The sequence below is a fragment of the Saccostrea echinata genome, unplaced genomic scaffold, assembly GCF_033153115.1.
Source record: "Saccostrea echinata isolate AGI-Se365-2 ecotype Australia unplaced genomic scaffold, CSIRO_AGI_Sech_v1 ptg000003l, whole genome shotgun sequence".
Lineage (NCBI taxonomy): Eukaryota > Metazoa > Mollusca > Bivalvia > Ostreida > Ostreidae > Saccostrea > Saccostrea echinata.
Window position 1 is genome coordinate 4478108 of NW_026889752.1, and position 19435 is coordinate 4497542.

The following is a 19435-nucleotide window of genomic DNA, read 5'->3' on the forward strand; positions in this document are numbered from 1 at the left end:
TGAATATTGCATATCTGGACTTCCTTTAAAGGTATCATAAATTACTTCTTTTCACCGATGCTCATATGTTTCTTGTTATATTTACTTTTGCTAGGTAGCAACTATTTACAGTGTTGAATGTTTTTCAATTTAGGAATCCTAAAAAAAATGGATTGGTCATCTAAGAAGAAATCTTTGTCTGAGGTCGGAGAACAGAGTAACCTACCAAGTAAAGTGGGGACAATGAAAGGACAATGAAAGATTGTACATTATTGGTTATACTTACATGTAAATTGGTACAGCGTAAGTAATTATTTTTAATTTTATGTTTCTTTGTTTTGTGTTACTTTTTTGTTTTGTTTTTGTTTGTGTTCATTTTTGTTTTTGGTTTGTTTGTTGTTTGTTTGTTTGTTTGTTTTTGTTTTTGTTTTTTTTTTTTGTTTTTTGCCGTGTCACGACCGACGCTGGTACGCTAATGGGAGCTCATTGCTCAATGGCCCTGAGTGCCTATTAAAGGTCTAAAATGGAAGCCCTTCACTGGATAAAAAAACGACTCATGTGAGTTAAATTAATATTTTGCACTGAATCTAAAACTGAAATCAATCAATTAATCAATAACCAAAAAATTATACAGAAAAGAAGCACAAAGCTTTAAGTGTTACACTTATCATCTGACTTTTAAAACTATTGTTGATGTGGTCTTCTCCCAAGACGGTGTTTTTCTGCGTCTGCGCACTCACTATATTCATTGTTATAAAACAGTATCATCTCAAACAATAATTTCAAGAGAGAGAGAGAGAGAAAGAGAGAGGGAGATGGAGTAAAACATCTGGGTTTTTCTATTATCTTTAATTACAGAATATATACAGTGAGTTGAATTCTAATGACTGGGTAACTCTTCGGCCTGGCACTGTGAACCTTGCCCATGGTTCCTATTGATAGCGGATGCTTGGAGTTTCATTCTTATTCGGATCTACAGCCCCTAGAATCTCACTTCAATTCCCCGGGATTCTTGACACTGGTGCAAACATATTTACCCTTTCTCCAATTCTTTCGTCGGCTTACCAACAGCCGTTACATGATTATAAGTATGAAATACTTATCGTAAGTACTTATTAAAAGTTGTTCAAATGGTATTCATTGAAGATTTTTCGGTTAAGGGCGGAAAAAACACTTTTTAAATTTCATTAACCTAACACTATTGTTTACATTGAAAATCCTCTTTTGTATAATCATTCCTTTTGACACACTTTTTGACGCCGATATTTTGAAATGCGGAGTATGTGCATGCAGGAAGTATATCCTTTCAAAGATTATGAATTTTGAAAAAATATTACATATAAACTTATTACCTATTGCCCCTTTCACGTGAATATAAGCTTAAAGTTTTTCAATTCTCGAGAAATTCTACAAGGGAAACATATTTTTAGTTCTAAAATTATATATTTTTTCTATCAGTTAATGGCAAAATTATATTCAAATTATTTCACATATGTTGATGAAATACACTAGCATTCAAATTTTTGTTACAGGATCCCGTAAGCACTAAAACTAAAAAAATAAATAATATTTATCTCTATGTACATGATGTAAAACCAAAATTGACGGGAAATGACCTCCTCCTTTCACTGATAAAGAAGTCAAATTATTGTCTGCTTTATGAAAATAGCCGAATTAAAAGAGTTTGAGTGCTAGCTTACAACACATAGATATATGTGAAACAAATTAAATGTAAATTTTCCCACTTAATACTGGTGGATAAAAGGACTAGTGTTACAGATTTCCCCCTTACCAAACAACCCACAGATTGGATCACCCTGATTATGCCCTGAATATCAAATCTGTATGTCGTAATTCCATTTGTAGATATCATTAGAATATCACCAACTATTGTATGGTAATAATGTTTCTTTATGTTTCATCTTATATGTTTATTTCATGAATATCTTCTAGTTGTATTGTACAAAAAAATTCCTTCATAGATCAACCCTCTCGTAATAACAAAAGGCCGTCTGGCAATGTTATTCAACCAAGGTACCCAAAATCAAATAGGCATCATCTCCAAAGCAATTTCCAAACAACAAATCATCTCTTTTCCCGCCTTTATAATGCTAAAGCCTTTACTTGGTCAAAAGTTGTAACTTCACAATCATCGCGATACTTGCGGTACCGCTTGTTATTCGCGCGTGAAGTAATTCGCACCGACGTACAAAAGGTATATAAAAGGGACGTTTTGAAAGTCCTATTCAGTGTGGGACGTTGGTAAGTTCTATTAACACCTTGACTGAACTGTCCAACGCTTGGTAAAGATTCCCAACTCACTCACAATAAACAGATGTGTGCTGGATCTTTTTAATAGACATTCCAAATGACGTGCATTACTCAACTCTGTGAACTGTTTAAAGAATGTCGATACTCGGCACTGGATGAAATCAGAAAATTCGTAGAGCAACCCATTTGTGATATGTCCCTGTTGTGACTGTTCCATTCAAATGGATCCAGGAAGTAAAGATGAACTGTGACAGGCGCGGATCCAGTAATGTTTTTTCCGGGGGGGGGGGGGTCCATCCCAGTCAAAAAAAAAATTCCAACCCAAAAATTTCTTGACAAGCAAATAATAAGAAAAAAAAATTTAAAAAAATGTAAAAAAAAAAAAAGTAAAATCCATTTCCAAAACGTGAAAAACACTTGTTTCGTGGTTGGGATGTTGGGGTCCACGTTTTCTAGAGGGGGTCCAAAGTCATTTTTATTCTTCAGTTTATACTTTTAATAACTCTGCAAATTCTAGGGAGTGGAGGGGGGGGGCCGGACCCCCCCTCCCCCCAAACCCCCTTCTAGATCCGCGCATGTGTGATAAAACAAAAAAGAAACATTGGTTTATAAACTGTTTTGTTAAAAACTGATGTACTGATAATTGTCAATGTGTTATTCATGTTATATTGTTATTCATACCTATAATTGTTATATATAACTTATTGACCTCATTGTTATACATGTAGTTTATATCTATATGTATGTTTTGTTGTGGCCCATTATTAATATTTATCGCAAAATTAAGTCATTGACTATGTTTTCTTTAAATAGCGATATTCCCATGAAAACTAGTGACAAATAATGAGTAGCTATAAAAAGATCCAACATTCAGGACGAATGTTTTTTTTATGAAGGGGGGCTGTGTTACAGATTTTACCCTTACCAAAACAACCCAGATTGGATCACCCTGAATTGTTCCCTGAATATTAAATCTGTTTGTCGTAATTCCATTTGTAGATATCATGAGAATATCACCAACTATTGTATGTTATAAATGTATGCTTTATATTTCATCTTATATATGTGTATTTCATAAATATCGTCTGTTTGTACTGTACAAAGCCGAATTTCCTCCATAGATTAGCCGTCTCGAAATAACAAAAGGCCACCTGGCTATGGTATTCAACTGACATACCCAAAATCAACTTTGCATCATCTCCAAAACAATTACAAACAACAACTCATCCCTTTTTCCGCCTTTGTAGTGCTAAAGCCTTTACTTGGTGCAAAAGTTAAGTTGTAACTTCACAATCGTCGCGCGAATACTTGCAGTACCGCTTGTTATTCGCTCGTAAAGTAATTCGCACCTATTTACGAAAGGTATATAAAGGCGACGTTTTGAATGTCCTCTTCAGTTTGGGATGTTGGTCAGTCGTATTAACACCTTGACTGAGACTCTCCAACGCATGTTAAATATTCTCAACTCACTCATTTACACCCATAATTATAATTGGGTAAGAATCTGTTTCCATTGGGTAAATTGATCTTTGGGTGACCCAATCAACTGATTATTGCTATATATATGTCCTGACCCATTTATCCATAATTACTTCTAGTGATTGTATTTATTAATCATAAATAATTTTTTTTATTGTTTTGATAAATTCATGTTTAAAGTTAAACCAATCTCTTTAATTAATTAAGGTAAACCTCAGGAATAAGAGGACCCACAAAATATTTGTAACAACCAACATTGGGTAACTTTACACTAGTTGAAAAACAAACAAACAAAAATCTGCTTATGCAAAATGAATATTAATTCGTGTACACTTGTACATAGAATTTTAAACATCTATTACTTGGAAAACTGTCAAGTCAAACAGTATTTATAAAGTTTATAACTCTGGTTTGCAGGAGTTTAAAGCTTACGTTACAACAATTAGGAACATGAATAAAATTTGGTCAAATGTTAAAACTTATTCGTTGTCTTTAGCGGAACCGTAAACCCCTTTGAAGTCCTGCTGCTGTGAGAACAGATAAGCAAACACTTTAACGTTTTAAATGTGCTTACATGGCACAAAATAGCTTCGGGAAAAAAATACTGGTCAACTATTTGAGCAAAAAATTAAACAGTCCTAAGGTGCAAATGCATTTACAAGGTGGTGCTTTTTTGTTTTCTTTTCTTTCTTTTCAGTTTTTAAATATTCATATACCGATAATTATGATACTTTAGTTTTAATGCTGTCATTCACAGGATATGGAAAGGATATACTAAAGTAAAATCGAAATCACATTCACAAGATTTCCTCAGAGAGCAGATTGGCTTTTTTTAGGATAAAATTTAGCTTGGGAGGATTGAAGAGCCCAGAATCTCTTCCAGATCAGTGTAATGAATAGATATTGGTTTAAATTTTGTGTCTTAGCGCAGGGCATCAGCACTGGCTTGAAAGCTGTTGTGGACCAGGTTTAATGGTGAATAAAAGACTAAAATTCATTGAGACTAACCCTATATCATTAATTGGATGTAATAGAAGTTTTACATGGTTCATTCTTCCAAATGCTCGAAAGACAGGAACTTGTTACTTTTTCATGTAGACAGACTTTTAAAAAAATTCCAAAACTATATACAGTTTTATTTATATGTTCAGCTCACTATCATGGAAAACGTAATTCAAGTATTTAGTGTCCTGTGCCACCCTATTTATCATTTGCATGTTTTCACACATAAATTATTTTTTTTATACGTCTGAAATGGAACCATCACAGAATGTTCTGTGTTGACAAGGGCGTCACATCATTCCTAAGCAAATTTCACGGAAAAGAAAACCAACCATTTGGATTCCTTCATAACTTATTACATAGATTGAATTAGTTTTTTTTTCTAAAAATGACAGTCAATTGAATTATATTGAACTGAAAAATCTCAAGAGGTGATACCTGGAGAGATTATCGGTTTCCTCTCCTTCTGTCTGTATGCTTGTTTGGCTGTCCCTCTACAGTACCAACCAGACCCAACCGGACATAAAGCAGTCCCAGATAAGTCCCGGGGACTGCTTTCAGAAAACTGTCCCAAAAAGCAATTCCGTCAGCGGGTCCCAGTAGGCGGGGTTAATAACTTAATGGGAGGAGCTTTGTCATAACTGAGAATTCACAGTGTATCCAAAAAAAAAAAAAAAAAAAAAAAAAAAAAAACAAAACAAAACAAAACAAAACAAAACAAAAAAAAAAAAAACAAAAAAAAAAAAAAAAAACAAAAAAACAAAAAAAAACAAAACAAAAAAAACAATGTCAATAATATAAAGGCAGTTGAAACTAATGACTAATAATAACTAATAATAATTATTTTGGAAGAAAAAGTGTTACATATACATCATATTTACAATCTTATATGACAATACGTTCTATTTCCACCATGGAAGAGTTATAGTTCTTAGTGCGCTCTTTTTGAAAAATTCCACCATGGAAGAGTTATAGTTCTTAGTGCGCTCTTTTTTGAAAAAGTCGGAAAATGTACAAATCTCGCTGGATTTCAGGGACAATCGTAACAACATGTAACCAGTATGTTGAATGTTGATGAAAAAACGCGAAACAAACATGCAAACGAGATACTGTATTGTTGTGGACTTAACATGCATAAGAAGTAGAAACAATAACGTCAATTTTTTCACCTCAGGAAGTTGTTGACAAGACTTAGTGCTGACGGTTCGTGTCTAAATACAATGTACATGCCTCGGAAGCGTCGTAATGTTTATCAATGGATGACAAATTCTGGGCTTTCGCAATCTCACATATGCCTATTAGTTCTTCTTTTCTTTAACTTGAATGACAAATTCATTTAACATTCAAAATTGGATTGAGATCGGCATGTTTTGTATTCTCCGCTAGGTCATTGTTGTCCCAGTCAGACGACCAAACGCACCTCTAATTTGAAGAGTTCTAGTAGTGGAAATAGAAAGTATTATTTCTGAATAATTAACAAAATTACAGTATATATACGGAAAAAAAGACAAAAAAGAAGAAAAGAGACTTTCACACAAAATAATTACATTTGTAGCTTATTAATTTGACACAAATTAAACCAATTGTTTATTGGATTTATTGATAATGGTAACCGTATATTTTTTATAGAAAATTATCTATGTGCCAAATAAAATGAATGCTTTATTTTTAGACTAGAATTTAATGACTTTGTAAAAGATCCTACAATTATAGAGCTAGGACGTTTCCAATATTATTCCGTATACGTTTTTCATTGAGGTTGAAGCTTGAGAAAATATATCATGAATCTGATGACATTTAATTCTTTATCAAATTTTGCCTACTAATATATTCTGGCTATCATTTTCCTTGACATGTCGATTTAATTATTGTAAGATCTTTACGATTTCACAAAAACATTTTCTGAGCCCTTACATCCTGAAATACATTTTTACCATATTTATTAAAACAAGGTTCTGCATTCTGAAGAACAAAATGATTGCCATTGTTGACCAGCATGGTCATAATTTAACAGATTTAAAATTAATTAACTAAATGAATTGTATAGTTTCAAACACCTGCATTTAAGTTAAGTACACGGATTAAAAAAATAATTTTCTGACTTAAGCTTTTTTTTTTTAAACTGACAAAACAACTTTTAATTATAATCAACATTTAATCAATTTTTCGAATTGATTTTACACTGCAATGGGGCAAAATCGGCGGTTAACGTATATTAATATTCCAATTTTCTTCAGTAACTAACCGTACTTGTTAAATTTTCGAAAAATCCTCCTTGATTTTACTTTTACAACTTCTCTGTTGAAAGTAAACAAGACTATTGTACAAAATGAAACCTGCAAATTCGGAATACACAAGGGGGAGGCCTTTCTTGTCACTCAGAATCATTCTCACGCATGAATGAACAAAGCAGGGACTGCTGAGTTTGCTTTCTACAGCAGTCCCACAGTGGTCCCAGAGCAGTCCCACAGCGATCCCAGAGCAGCCCCAGAGCATTCCGGGGATTGCTTTCTGGAACTACTTGTTTGTCAGGTTGGGTCTGGTTGGTACTGTATCTGTTAATCAGTCTGTCTCACTTAGTTTTTCAGACTTTCTTTTTAAATAGCACATGCTGGGCCGAAGGTTCAAGTGAGCTTTTCTGATCAGCGTGTATTGCGTTTCTCTGTCCGACTGTTGTGCGTCGTGTGTCCTCTGCAAACTATTCACAATTTCAACTTATTCTCCATAACCACTGACCCAGTTCAACCTAACTTGGAGGAAAGCATTTTTGGGTAAAGGGAATTCAGGGGGAGATAATCAAGAAATAAAAAAAATTGCTTGGATCAGTTATTATTCCTCTTCTCATGAACCATTGGGCTAGAGAAGATAGAGCTTATGTAGCAGCTTTCTTAAATAGCGGATATTCAAGATTGTTCAATTCATCACCCCCCCCCCCCCCCCGGGATAGGGCCATGATAGGGGATTAAAGTTTCACATTGGAATATATAGACAATTTCTTTAAAAATCTGCTCCTCAAGAACAGCAGGATCATGATCGATTATATTAATATGCAAGCATTCCCAGGAAGTGCAAATTCAAATCAGTTCATATTATGGCAACTGGGGATTCAGGTGGGGCCACAATAGATGATCAATTTTTTACGGAACAATATATAGGGGAAAAGTTTATTTTTTATACGAACAGCAAGATGATGATTAGTGATATTAATATGCAAGCATGCCCAGATAGTGTAGATTGAAGTGAGTTTGTTTAAATCATTGATCCCAAGGGTAGGGTGAGACCCCAATGGAGTATGAAAGTTTTATATAGGAATGTATGGGATAAAAATGTTTAAACATCTCAAGAATAGCAGGTCCATGAATAGTGATTTTAATATGATGCAAAATGTTAACAAATCTTTTTTTTGCAAAAAAAGCACGACCAAGATAAATGATATTCATACGCATGCATCCTCAAGTAGTGAAGATTCAAGTTTGTCCAAAACATGGTCCCCGGAGATAAGTTCGGACAAAAATAAAGGTCAAAATTTTAAAAATAAATTAAATATACACATGTACAAGGATTTCATTTAGAAAATTCTTTTGAAAAATGCCACAGTCGCATTTATATGGAAACATGCCCAGGTCGTGTTGATTTGCTTTCTTTTGTTTTGTTTTCAAAATATGGATCCTGGAGTTAGAGAAGGTCTAAAAGCCGGGAGAAATTTTACCCAGTTTGCGCTTATTTCTTCAGCATAACATCAAGACCATGTTAATCATAATAATGAAACTTCCCCGGGATGTATGGAATCAAATTACCCCTTGCGACAACGTCGGGGCCAAAATTGGTTTAGGATTTTCATCTGAATAAAGTGGGATTTTTTTTTTTTTGAAAATCTGATGATATAAAGCAGAAGGAATGCGACTCTCGTGAGCGTTGTGGCTCAAGCTCCTCATATTGGCATGTGCCTAATATTAAAAATAAAAGTCGCAATTTGTTCTGCTTGAATGATTTTTGACAGAATTGTAAGAACAACAAACCTATACATATCGGTAGGGATCCAATATTCCTTATGCAATACACTTGCAATACTTGGTCATAACTGGTATGTCACATATGAAAACAATGTAATACATGTATCCTACAACAAAACATTTTTTTCATCTTTAAGTTGTTCTTTCAAGCAGATAAAATAATATCCAAGTTTTATTTTAAAGAATCGAAGTAACAATTTATTAATTCTAAATGAGATTAATTTGTTATGTCATCTACGATGAAAAAAAGAAATACTTAACAATTACCACAATATCTTTCTTTGCATGCCTTTTCTCCTGTTATACATGTGATATACATGTACATTTGCACTTCTATATTGGGCAATGAAATAAATATCATTTTTAACTCGTAAACACATTTGCTTTATTACACACATATAATTATGTAGTTCTTGACATTATGTGTGAAATAAGAAACTTTTTCTGCTCTGCAATTTTCCTTCCTTATCACTACATTATGAAAGAATAGATGAAGTGAGTTATTTCAAAGTCTGAGTTGGCAAATTTAGAAAAAAAAATTGAAGGTAATTCATTATATTCTTTTTTTCTTTTCCATTGCTAGCATACATTACTGCGATTTTAAAAACATTTATTAAAAATAATTTGAAATAATGCTTCATTTATGAATAAAATGATACCAACTCAGATGAATTATATTTTTATATTTTTACTCTTTCATCGAATTTTGCAGATTAATTTTATCGTTATACTTTTAGATCTACCATTTATATGTTTTTTTGTTTTGTTGTTAGTTTGTGGAATGCAAGCAAAGGAAATGAAATATTCTTAGAATTGTAATCTTGCTTATCAGTGATTAATTTATTATATCTATGATTCTTTTCTCTAATATTCTCTGACAGATTTTTTTTATTAATTAGATTCAGACAGTTACAAAATATGTAACAGATATATTTTTTTTGTAACAGATATATATTTTTTTAAATTTTGTTTTTTTTATTTAAATTTGAACTGTCCGAAGAGCCGTTCAAATGCAGAAACCGCTTACAAATAAAACGTTTCTTTCTTTCGAGTTTTGTGACTTAAAGTCTAACATATGGCGAGAGCTTTTGCAGTGAATATGTTGTGATTTTTTTGTGCTTTATTTTCAATGATACAGTTGTGTTTGCAAAAGAAATCAACGGTCCTCAACATTTTCTAATATAAGTACTCATAAACATAATGTTCCTGCGTTTCCTAGTTTTGCTAAAATGCTGGCAACACTCTATTCCAAAGGCCTCCCGTTAACGTTTTTAAAACAACAATCTTCAATATTTTTTTCCGGAAAAAATTGTAATAGAGACATCTCTCCAACGTATAATGAATCAGGAAACTACTTAAATGATAAATATTTCATCAATCATATCCTTCGTATTGGTATTAAACACATTGAGCACAGGAAATACCTTAGCAAACTTTTGCAGAAATTGTAAACTTGAAAACTGTGATCAAAAGTACAAAGATATAACAGAGATTTTCGTAGCAGTATAAATTTTGTCTATTTTTTTTTCTTGATACGAATAAGCAAAGGTTTACGCTTATGATAAATGAAGCCTTTTATCAATGTTACAATGGACATATATAATTAGCAAAACAAAATCTGTATACTGTTTGATTAATTGATTGTCTGTTGTTTAAATCACATTTGAGAATTTTTCACTTGCATAGAGACTGCTTTAGGTGAAGTGTAACAAATTTTGACCTATGCATGGCGCTTACGGTTGTAGGTTTCTAAGGTCTTATACGAAAAACCCTGACTTTCAATTCTGGAGTCGGGCGAAGTAACAGTCACTACCTATGTTAAACATCTAAGGTTTGTCTATGCGCCGGAAACGAGGATCGAATCCGGGGCCTTCCGATTACTTAGCGAGTGTCCGGTGCATGACATGCTATTGAACTCAACCAGAAATCCAAACCAGCATGCTCAAAACCCATCCTCATGTTCCACAACAGCATGTACACCGCTCTGATCGAAAGCCCTAGCAACGGGTTACTGCTACCGGTCAAAGCCAGCATGAATGACCAAAAAATTGAGCAAACAACACTTTCATGAGTGTTGAGATGATATAATATACAGGAGTTATCGTCATTAGATTAATTAAAGATTGCCGAATATAAGGCATAATTCCAAAATGGAACATTATTAGATTTACCATGAAATTAAAGTAAAATATTCTTAGAATCAATGTGAACCGTAACTATTCCTTGGGTCACATGAATAAAAAAAAAACAAAACAAAAAAAAAAAACAACATATGTCTATCATAGTACAGATACGCATGACGTTGTACATATAGACCATCGCACAACAGATTAACGATAAGGCAAGTGGTAATAAAAAAATACTTCAGTTTTGAACATGTTCAAAAATATCTGATAAGGATCTAAGAACTCCTTTTTAATTGCACGACACTTACATTTTTATATGACATACAGATTGCCCTGGAGTTCTTACAATTTTCTGTCATGTAAATGTGTTTAGTCGCAAGGCATTATTGTGCAATTTAAAAAAAGGGGGAATAAAATAACCCAGATCATTCTCGGGGAATGACTTTATTAAGTCATTTATCAAAACTATTCCCATCTATCTCGAATAAACCTAAATTGTTTTCATGAAGTGAGGAAAACAATGTTGTGAAAGATAGGCAATTTGGTTTTAATCCGGGATCAGGGACAAGGGATGGTATTTTTATATTCCATTTATTAATTGCTAAGGCTTTGAGTGAAAAGAAACTTTTGTATTGTATCCAAGCCAGTTAATGTGAACTGCTTATTAAATCTATTCAGTGTCAAATTAGAAATGAAATAAATATATCACTATATTCATTTCAATACAAAGGTTTTATGTGATGCTAAGATGATTATTATCATTGCAAACCTTGTATCAAATTTTTTGTAGAGTCACTAAGTTATGCCTTCATGCACTTTATTGAAATTGGGGACAGCATGCGCGTCCTGTTCTACTTCTATAAACATGTAATACTATCACGACGAATATCAAGTATTCTTAAAATAAGTACTTTTGCTATATTGTAAACATGACACTTACTGATTCATTTCGGACGGAAGGTCCTCTTTTTAAATTTTAAGTCCTCTTCTGTGTAATTATTCTTTCCGGTGAAGTCTTGATATCAATGTCTAAGCATGCTTTGCAAACGGATGCAGTGCATACCACTTAAAAAATATCACTTATGCATTTAAACACTCGTTTGATATCATGTGATGAAGGCGTTGAGAACGGCAAGAGATTTAAAATTCATTTGTTTTTATTATAATCATTTCTGCGTTAAAGAGTAATTAATATGAGAAAGAAATCAGTTTAAATTTTAATAATTATTTATAATATCTGCGCAATTTTTATAGTCGTATGCCCTCGTTTGTTCCACAGTCGTCATTGGGACTTATTCAAATATTTTATAAAATGTATGCGAATGCTTTGCACTTGTTATACATTGATTGTTCATTATTGCGAGGAATGCAATATCCTAAACAAAAGCTGTTATTTTTGTCCCTTTTTAAACAAACCAACCATGTTTTAATTATTTTCAATAATCTTTTGCAATTTTATGTTTCACAAAGGTAAAGAGCTAGGTACGTTAGCTAATGTCAACAGGCCCTGCAAAATGCTTAAAAAATAAAGTTTGCGTATCCTCACTAACAATGTATATTTATAAAGTTTATGATCCTAAGTCCTTGTATATGTAAATGTTTGGGCGGATCCAAGCCTCTTATGCTGCTATGTAATATCCAAACCTATGCCGTTTCCGGAAAACAAGCAATGTTCTTCACTTTTCACCCGGTTTTTGGGAAAATTCGATGTGGCCACACGCATCGGCCACGAAGATATTTTAACCAGAAATACTATAACATAAAAGGGATTGATTTATACAGGTTTCGTTCTGGCCGTGGGCTGTGGCCACATTGAATTTTTACAAATTCTGATATTATCAGTCGTCTGCTATACGGATCTTGACGTGAGGGGAATGGAATATTAGCTTGGTAATTTGATTATATTCGTAGAAAATAAATAACAATTGAATACATGTTTATTTTATAGAAATCTAAATGATAAAATGCATTACTTTAATAACTCATTTGTAAAAAATTCGTATCCGCGACTACCTTTTTAACTTTCGTTTTCATTCCAGGCAACAATTCGGGAACAAGCAAAACTCAGGCAAATGTACACATAAAACGTCTAAATTTCTGAAGGTCTGTTGTAAAAAGGTTTAACTGAGATGTTTTGGGGTTGTTAAGTTTATAAAAAGGCATCTTATGTTAATATTAAGGCAAAAACCTAACTTCTCCAGGTTGTACATCGAACTCTAAATATAGACGTCCTTATTGTTTACATTGACAACGTACAGTGACGCGCCAAAAGTTTTTCCCATTTTTCAGTCTTTCGTTCGATATTTTACTGTAATCAATACGTTGTTTTATCAAACATTTTGATAAAAAATAATTGAGAATTTCTCATAGTAAGAGAAAACTGTACTCAGATGATTCATTTTAGATATTAAAAAAATTCTCAAATTAACGACTTTTTATTATCTGTAAAAATGCTGGAAAGTTTACATGTTTCAATGCACAGATGAATTATTTTAATATTATAGCACTTGCACCCTTTCTCCAAAAGCTTAATTAGTACATACTTATACTTATATTTAACGTATGATAATCTTTCAATGAATTAAATTTATATACCATCACATAGAAACGAAAAAAGAAAATACACCATTTAATATGTTTTTATGTCTTCTCAAAAATAATTGAAATGATAATTGAGAACACTAGAGGCATAAGTACATGTATATGTTATTTATTCCCTGAAAACTGAGAAACAATGCAGTTAAATTTAAGGGGGAGAAAGAAGAATGGGGAAATTACATATAACTATTAAGTTTTCCTTCAGAGAAGTTAAGATGAGAATATTAATAAAATAATATTGGACTAACATGATACTCATTATAATAAAAACTTATGAATGGGACAGCAGCTTCATATAATTTGGGAAATTCTAAGATACTGAAAATATTTTTTAGAATTTATTTTATATATCTATAATTTTTTTTCTAAGTCATTTATTTTACACCCTCCCTTTTGTGACAGGAAAAACTCTCCAAAATATTTGCAAATTCATTGATTCTTACTAAATCAAATAATATTAATAATTAAAATATCTTCCTATGAGATACACATGTATACAATTTGATACTATACAATTATTGCATGACGTGAGGAAAATATGAAGATTTATTCAGCAAAGAAAAATTATACGAATTTTTTTGGTTGAATAAATCTTCATGTTTCCTTAACATTCATGCAATAGATTCTTATTATACCGAAACAAGCAAGGCCTTTAAAAATAAACACAAACTTTCAAAAAGTTACTGGAACACTTAACCGAAGTCCCTTGGACACTTCGCATTTAGTTTTTTTTTTTTTTTTTTTTTTTTTTTTTTAATTTTATTTAGAAGTATCCTTATTGAAGAAGACCACCGATTTTGTCATTGCATTCAATGCCTTTATTCTAAATTTTGTGATGTCTGCTGTTGTCGGGAGTTTCGTCAACGAACGATTTATAAGTATCGCGAGAAAATGCACTTGGTTTTCCTAGGAGGTTAAATATGATGAAAAGCATGACGACGACAGGGAAATATGAAGCGTTACGTGACAATTTAGAACCAATCAGATAACGCGTTGTATAGAATAATTATAATGAGGTATAAAAATAAGATGTATGCGTGTATGTGTGTGTGTGTGTGTGTAGGGGGAAGGTCCCACTTAGGCTTTTTACAAGCTTATATATCATACTTAAAATCTCGAAAATCGGGAAGTTGAACTACTTGGCCAGGTGTCTCAAGGTAACCCCCCCCCCCGACCCTTGCCTCTGAAATCCCCCTTCACCAACTCAGGTGACATACGTACCAGGTAGATACTAGTATTGTCTTTGGATAGAACATTTTAGCGTTACAATATAAAGACTCGGGAGAATTATTTTCAGATCTTAATTTCTTCTTGTTGTTTGTCCCCAAACGATCAATAGTCAGATTCTAAAGCTGAAACCACGAGAGGAATGAAATTCAACATGACGCTGGTTGATGCGTTATTAAAAGTCATGTTTGTTGAACCTTATGCTTACAGTCATTTTGAAAAAACCCGCGTTTCGAGACACTGGTAACCTTATCGCTGTACTTTGTATCCAACTTAAGACAACCCAACGTAAAAACTTTTTTGTAAAAAAAATAAATCGACATCTTTAAAGTCGCAGATGAGTGCGTATGGCCTAGGGTTGAATTGCTACAACCTTTTTATGAAGGGTTGAAAAAATATACCTATCTATTATAAACCAAGTCAAAGCTTAATAAAAATTAAATATGTCATGTATGAGATGAGTCGACCATCTTAATTTTCTGATATTTTTAATATCGATTATTGGAGGGATGATGGATATGTTCAGAAAAATCACAAGTAATGCCCATGAAAACAAACAACGTCCAATCATAAAGTTATGTGTTGATATGGTAAAAAAGGCGTCAGAGACATAATTAATGATTGTTAAAATTACTGGGAATAATCGAAATATTTTTTAACGCATTTGACAAAGCAATTAATCATATATTTCACAAAGTTTTGGAAGAAAAGTATTGGCTGAATTAATTCCCCATTAGACAAATTAAATTAAATTTTATTACTGCTATTAATTGAATTTACATCAGCTGTTTTGTATGGCTTTGCAAGTTTCCTGTTGGAAAATTAGGAAAATGATTTTAATTTATTCTTTGTTAGTTGACACCTTTGACTGTGGTCCAAATTCAAAGATCAATTTGCAAGGTCATCGTAAACTTAAAGAAAATGCTGGTGGAAATGATGAAGGCATGTCACCTAGAGCCTGACTCTGACTCAAAGATATGTAATTTAGATCCAGTCTATACTATATGTATGAATTTTGACAAATGAAAAAAGTTAACTTTGACGTATAGTTTACAAGGAACCTTAGGGTCAACTTTGATTTTTTTTTTATTATTTGATATACCAGTAGCTTACTTTCAACCCCCCCCCCCCCTTCCTCCCTTTCTCAGCGCAATAGCGACCTAGAATATATTTTTACTTTAAACAAAACCTTGGAGTAACTCAGAATTTCAGGATTCTGAAGTCAATGAATTTTACTAGATATTTCTTAAGTTGCAGGCACGTAGTATTGGTTTTGAAATGCGGAGGCGGGAGGGGGGGGGGATCAAACTTGAAAATCCCATTTCGTGGGAGGGAGGTCCAACTTCTCAACTTCTTCCACATCAATTTTTTTCATACATCACCACATAACCCTGCAACAAAAAGTGGGGGAGGGGAGCTACTAGCCCTTCAATGGACATTTTCGATAGAAAAGGTAATGTTCGAATAAAAAAAAAGGGGGGGACAGCCCCCCCCCCCCCAATACTTCGAGCCTTAGTTATTATAACATCCTGGTGATATAATTCCTTATTATTTTGCTTCCCATTGATCTCTTTTGCATGAATAATTTAATAATTTTTTAAAATTGTATTGATTTATCTCAAAACGGGCGATTTTCGGTAATATAAAATTATAACTTGAACCTTAGTGCAAATAGGTCAAAATTAATGCTAAAGTTACATGTAGATATATTTCCTCGTTTACTGTTCTTGTTTGTTAATAAAAGCTTCATTTCAAGGATCTTTTTGCATTCTCTATCTATTTTTTTAAACATTCCTGAAAAAATAAATTTATTTGTGGAGAAAAACAGACTGCACATTATGCAAGCAATTTTGACTGCAGTTATGATATTCAGGTATATCGATACTATGGAGGTCATTTACTCTTTAAAACATTCTTTTTTGTGCAATATTTTCTTCGAAGTAAATAAACCATGCAATGTAAACATTTTCATGTAAGATTTTTTACGTATAACATACATTGATACATTAAATTAAGTTGTTATTTAAATGTACTAAATTGACAGCAATAATGACGTCATAGTGCTCAAAGCGGTTAAATGCAATAAAATACATTCCATTTTTAGAGGGCTATTGCAACTAAACTATAAAAGGTAGATAAAAATTGTTGATATATTTATAAAGTTTAAATCCTCAACTCATTTCTTTATAATTATTTAAAATTTTCAAAGAAGGGCCGATTTTCACTACTAACGTACCTGGCTCTTTGTCAAACCATACATAGGAAGAAATTTACTATACAATTAATTAATTAATCTTTGTTTGCATGTCTCGTCTTCGAATTCTGTAATATAGATATGGATTTCTTTATTAGGCAATGAAACAAGATAAACCTTTTCACCTGTATTCACATTAACCACATTGTTCGGACAAGTTCCGACGCAATTCTTTACATTTTTTAAGGCAATTGTTTAGTGTTTATGATGTGATCACACAGTTTACACACGAGGTGATTTAAATCAACGCCAATTATTAGCGTTTATGCATAAAATCAACACATGAGCAGACTGAATTATCATTATCAGACAGTTATTCTTTATGTTTAAAATTTTACCTGATATTTGATTTAATAAGTAATATCACATTTACGTTATTTTTATTCAATGAATAGAAATTTAATTTCAAAAATGAAAACTTTATGTCTGAAAACCCCGTCCAGTCTATAACTTATCAAAACACAGCAAGAAGGCAGTTCTATCACAAAATTAGCAATTGGCTTCGTGAGTATATAAAGCTACTTCTTTATTTCCAGTTTTATCTTAGACAAAGCCATTTAAAAATGTATATATAGGGTCATATGACCTTTTTTCTTAGGCCTGAGAATTTTTTTTCCTTATCAGTATAGTATAAATGCATGATAGATGTTCGAGGAAGCAGGCATCAAAACAGTAATGTAGGATAAAATCAAAGGTAACATATATATATATATATATATATATATATATATATATATATATATATATATATATATATATATATATATATATATATATATATATATATATATATATATATATATATATATATATATATATTCTATTTTTCTATTGTTAGAATACATCATTAAGACTAATATCATAAATTAAAAATAATTTAAAAGGTACATTGTGAATTATTCAAAGTATTACTTACGAGATTTATTTTTAGATATATGATGTTTAACCTTCCTATCATGTTTTGCAGAACTTTATGTAATTACTTTTCACCCACCATTCATGAGTTTCCTTCTGATGTAAATATGCAAAAGGACTTCGTTCTTCGTGTAATTACTATCTCGTTAGTGATCAATGTCATATATCTACTTTTTCTATGAGATAAAATAAAAATAAATTATTAAATCAAATGTGTAAAAAGCTTCAAATCTCTAAAAAAAATTTTCAGATGATACTGTGATTTTAAGACAAATCACTACCTACCACAACGAAGAAAGTCCATTACGTTTTTGATTTCTTATCAAAATTTAGAAACAAACTTTAAATAAATTACGTGTTCTGTAGGAGGTTTAATATAATTGATGCAAGTGATGAAAAAAAAAAAAGATTCCGAAGACTCTGATTTATCAGTGTCAAAGGAGAAAACAAAAACTATTTTGTGTTGTCAGAGCTGAATCAAGAAACATAAGTTTTAAAATACTGGTAATTAAAAAAAAAAATTATTGGAAAATCAGCGAAATCAGCATTAAATAAATTTGGATGATGTCGTAGCTAATCTGGATTTCTCTGATGATTGATGAAGTGAAAATATTACTTCTGGACAATATATATATATATATATATATATATATATATATATATATATATATATATATATATATATATATATATATATATATATATATATATATATATATATATATACGAGGGCTGTTCAAAAATTACAAGGACTTGTTGCACAGAAAATATATTTGATGACATAATCAAGCAAAAAGTCATAAATAATATAAAAGAATCTTTTCATATATGATCATCAAAATTTCGTATCAAAATATTATAAGTTGGTATCAATTTCAAGTTATTTAACAGAACATCTCAGGAAGTCACGGCGCAGTAAAACTTGTAACGTCACGGGCATTTTAAAAAATGGGAGCTTTCATTTTCTCAATATTTTCCCTTAGTATTTGATACTGTATAGTTTGGTTACCCTATCCACTCAGAATAAACATCCATATACCATTTCCGATTCAGCTTAAAAACTATAAAACTATCATTGTGTGTTTTAGTTTGTGTTAAACCCCAAAACTGCAGATTTTTCTAAAGTAAGGTTTGACATCAGTCGATCTCAATCACATTATTAACAGCCCAGATCAGTGTTTTGTCGATGAACTTCTTCCATTCCTCCCGTATTGCCTTTTGACTAAGGTCTATCAGTCTAAAATTCTTTTTTAAAATTTTGTAGAGATGTGTCGGATATTCCGCTGGTTTACTACATGTTTCATTAGGATTATTCTGGGTCTCTATTGGCGTTTTCCCAGCATGATTTATGATTTGATAAAAGTGCGCTGCTCCGTCAAATCACGAGACGTCATTTTTGCGGTTGATTTCGTAGGGGTCACATCGGAGAAAAATTACAATATTTCTGTTAGTACTTCAAATATTACGCCAGAACTCTAAATACCTAATAATAAAACAATAAGAAGAAATTTTAGAGATAATTGTTGAATAATATCGTGAAATATGGAAAATAAATGAATAAAATTTTGGAT

General features: G+C 31.9%; 1 protein-coding gene across 1 annotated transcript in view; it reads right to left on the reverse strand.

Annotated features, from left to right (window-relative positions):
• Nucleotides 1-1795: 1795 nt before the first annotated feature.
• The window catches only part of LOC133178530 (heat shock 70 kDa protein 12A-like), a 74387-nt gene continuing 56747 nt past the window's right edge, over nucleotides 1796-19435 (reverse strand). The window contains exon 2 of the mRNA XM_061313225.1: nucleotides 1796-1807. The gene's annotated coding sequence lies outside the window, so the exon portion shown is untranslated. The remainder of the gene's footprint in view (nucleotides 1808-19435) is intronic.